The following is a 4,100-nucleotide window of genomic DNA, read 5'->3' on the forward strand; positions in this document are numbered from 1 at the left end:
AGCCAGTGTGTTAACTGTTTTAACTCTCTCATTCTATAGAGCCAGTGTGTTAACTGTTTTAACTCTCTCATTCTATAGAGCCAGTGTTTTAACTCTCTCATTCTATAGAGCCAGTGTGTTAACTGTTTTAACTCTCTCATTCTATAGAGCCAGTGTGTTAACTGTTTTAACTCTCTCATTCTATAGAGCCAGTGTGTTAACTGTGTTAACTCTCTCATTCTATAGAGCCAGTGTGTTAACTGTTTTAACTCTCTCATTCTATAGAGCCAGTGTGTTAACTGTGTTAACTCTCTCATTCTATAGAGCCAGTGTGGTTAACTGTTTTAACTCTCTCATTCTATAGAGCCAGTCTGTTAACTCTCTCATTCTATAGAGCCACTGTGTTAACTGTTTTAACTCTCTCATTCTATAGAGCCAGTGTGTTAACTCTCTCATTCTATAGAGCCAGTGTGTTAACTGTGTTAACTCTCTCATTCTATAGAGCCAGTGTGTTAACTCTCTCATTCTATAGAGCCACTGTGTTAACTGTTTTAACTCTCTCATTCTATAGAGCCAGTGTGTTAACTGTTTTAACTCTCTCATTCTATAGAGCCAGTGTGTTAACTCTCTCATTCTATAGAGCCAGTGTGTTAACTCTCTCATTCTATAGAGCCAGTGTGTTAACTGTTTTAACGCTCTCATTCTATAGAGCCAGTGTGTTAACTGTGTTAACTCTCTCATTCTATAGAGCCAGTGTGTTAACTCTCTCATTCTATAGAGCCAGTGTGTTAACTGTGTTAACTCTCTCATTCTATAGAGCCAGTGTGTTAACTGTGTTAACTCTCTCATTCTATAGAGCCAGTGTGTTAACTGTTTTAACTCTCTCATTCTATAGAGCCAGTGTGTTAACTCTCTCATTCTATAGAGCCAGTGTGTTAACTGTTTTAACTCTCTCATTCTATAGAGCCAGTGTGTTAACTGTTTTAACTCTCTCATTCTATAGAGCCAGTGTGTTAACTGTTTTAACTCTCATTCTATAGAGCCAGTGTGTTAACTGTTTTCAACTCTCTCATTCTATAGAGCCAGTGTGTTAACTCTCTCATTCTATAGAGCCAGTGTGTTAACTGTGTTAACTCTCTCATTCTATAGAGCCAAGTGTGTTAACTCTCTCATTCTATAGAGCCAGTGTGTTAACTGTTTTAACTCTCTCATTCTATAGAGCCAGTGTGTTAACTGTTTTAACTCTCTCATTCTATAGAGCCAGTGTGTTAACTGTTTTAACTCTCTCATTCTATAGAGCCAGTGTGTTAACTGTTTTAACTCTCTCATTCTATAGAGCCACTGTGTTAACTGCCAAGCTGTCTGGCCAATGAGCTGCCCCTCCCCTCCATCAACCGTGAGAATATCTGTGACTCCTGCTACTGCAGCAGTACACATCCAGTCCTGCCTGAGAGAGACACCAGCCCTGCCTGAGAGAGACTCCAGCCCTGCCTGAGAGAGACACCAGCCCTGCCTGAGAGAGACACCAGCCCTGCCTGAGAGAGACTCCAGCCCTGCCTGAGAGAGACACCAGGCCCTCTTGCCTGAGAGAGACACCAGCCCTGCCTGCGAGAGACACCAGCCCTGCCTGGAGTGCAGTGTCATTCACTGCTAAAATATCTAAAGGAACAAGCGACTTGATGACAACATGAAAAACTAACTTGGGAACAGTTCAACTGTTAGCAGGGTTGGTAGAAAGGTATATTTTCACAGCCTGGTCCCAGATCTGTAAGGTGGGGTTGGTAGAAAGGTATATTTTCACAGCCTGGTCCCAGATCTGTAAGGTGGGGTTTGGTAAAAAGGTATATTTTTATACGGCGTCCCGGCAAAATAAATACCAGTAATCCATCACAATAATTTTTTGAAAAAATGTAGGCTATAACAGCATTATTTCTCATTACCACATGTCAGAGGCATGTAAAAAAATATATATTTAAAAATAATGGTTTTGTAAACGAGTGATATAGGCTACTTGAAAGCGTGTGGTATATCCTACATTCCAAAATGCGGTGTGTTTCCAACGGAGAAAACGGACATTTAGCCGCGGCAGATATGAGTGACCAAGACGCACGCGGACAGCAGGGGACGTGGACATTCTGGGACTAATGCCAAATGTCATTACACTTTGGGGTGTTTTGTGGCACATATTTCTTTCCATTCACTACTGTTTGGATGTTGGAAATATGTCGCAAGTGGATGACTGTGTCCCAGGTAGCCTAGTAAAGGGGCCCTTTTGAAGTAATTATTTGACAATTGTGACTGTTTATGCCACAATAGAAGTTAAATGACAAATCTTTATACCTAGGCCCACAGAGATTCTATAAAGTACCACATTATGAGTCATAAAACGTAGCGGTCAAACAAAAAGCAACTTCGAGTGTTCCATTTTGCATCTCGTAGAGATCAAGGCCAGACAGGTTGTGTTCTACGTCCTCGTGTGTTGTGTTCTACGTCATCATGTGTTGTGTTCTACGTCCTCGTGTGTTGTGTTCTACGTCCTCGTGTGTTGTGTTCTACGTCCTCATGTGTTGTGTTCTACGTCATCATGTGTTGTGTTCTACGTCATCATGTGTTGTGTTCTACGTCCTCATGTGTTGTCTTCCACGTCCTCATGTGTTGTGTTCTACGTCATCATGTGTTGTGTTCTGCACGTCCTCATGTGTTGTGTTCTACGTCATCATGTGTTGTGTTCTACGTCATCATGTGTTGTGTTCTACGTCCTCATGTGTTGTGTTCCACGTCCTCATGTGTTGTGTTCTACGTCATCATGTGTTGTGTTCTACGTCCTCATGTGTTGTGTTCCACGTCCTCATGTGTTCTACGTCATCATGTGTTGTGTTCTACGTCCTCATGTGTTGTGTTCCACGTCCTCATGTGTTGTGTTCTATGTCCTCGTGTTGTGTTCTACGTCCTCATGTGTTGTGTTCTACGTCATCATGTGTTGTGTTCTACGTCCTCATGTGTTGTGTTCTACGTCATCATGTGTTGTGTTCTACGTCCTCATGTGTTGTGTTCTATGTCCTCGTGTTGTGTTCTACGTCATCATATGTTGTGTTCTACGTCATCATGTGTTGTGTTCTACGTCCTCATGTGTTGTGTTCTACGTCCTCATGTGTTGTGTTCTACGTCATAATTATCTGGATGAAAAATACTCATTATTTTCGTTGATACTTTTAAAGAAACACTAGACAGGACCAGACGTAAATGTTTCCTTGCTCAACAATAAACATTGATCAAGTTTACTAAATCTGTCCTGGTTTTATTTATGGTGGAATGGGATCGAGTGTAAGTTCCTGTTCTGTACCCTCTACGACTTGCTTCTTCATCCCACTATTTGGATACCTTTTTTTCAACTCAGTGACATAAATACAACACTTCACTACCTGTTCCATAGTGACATAGCTCCACTCCTTATTATAAACCTGTTCCATAGTGACATAGTGACATAGCTCCACTCCTTATTATAAACCTGTTCCCATAGTGACATAGTTCCCCTCCTTATTATAAACCTGTTCCATCAGTGAGCATCAGCTTCCCCCTCCTTATTATAAACCTGTTCCATAGTGACATAGTGACATAGCTCCCCTCCTTATTATAAACCTGTTCCATAGTGACATAGCTCCCCTCCTTATTATAAACCTGTTCCATAGTGACATAGCTCCCCTCCTTATAATAAACCTGTTCCATAGTGACATAGCTCCCCTCCCTATCTATAAACCTGTTCCATAGTGACATAGTGACATAGCTCCCCTCCTTATTATAAACCTGTTCCATAGTGACATAGCTCCACTCCTTATTATAAACCTGTTCCATAGTGACATAGTGACATAGCTCCCCTCCTTATTATAAACCTGTTCCATAGTGACATAGCTCCCCTCCTTATTATAAACCTGTTCCATAGTGACATAGCTCCCCTCCTTATTATAAACCTGTTCCATAGTGACATAGCTCCCCTCCTTATTATAAACCTGTTCCATAGTGACATAGCTCCCCTCCTTATTATAAACCTGTTCCATAGTGACATAGTGACATAGCTCCCCTCCTTATTATAAACCTGTTCCATAGTGACATAGCTCCACTCC

Source organism: Salvelinus alpinus, chromosome 5 (genome assembly GCF_045679555.1).
Source record: "Salvelinus alpinus chromosome 5, SLU_Salpinus.1, whole genome shotgun sequence".
NCBI lineage: Eukaryota > Metazoa > Chordata > Actinopteri > Salmoniformes > Salmonidae > Salvelinus > Salvelinus alpinus.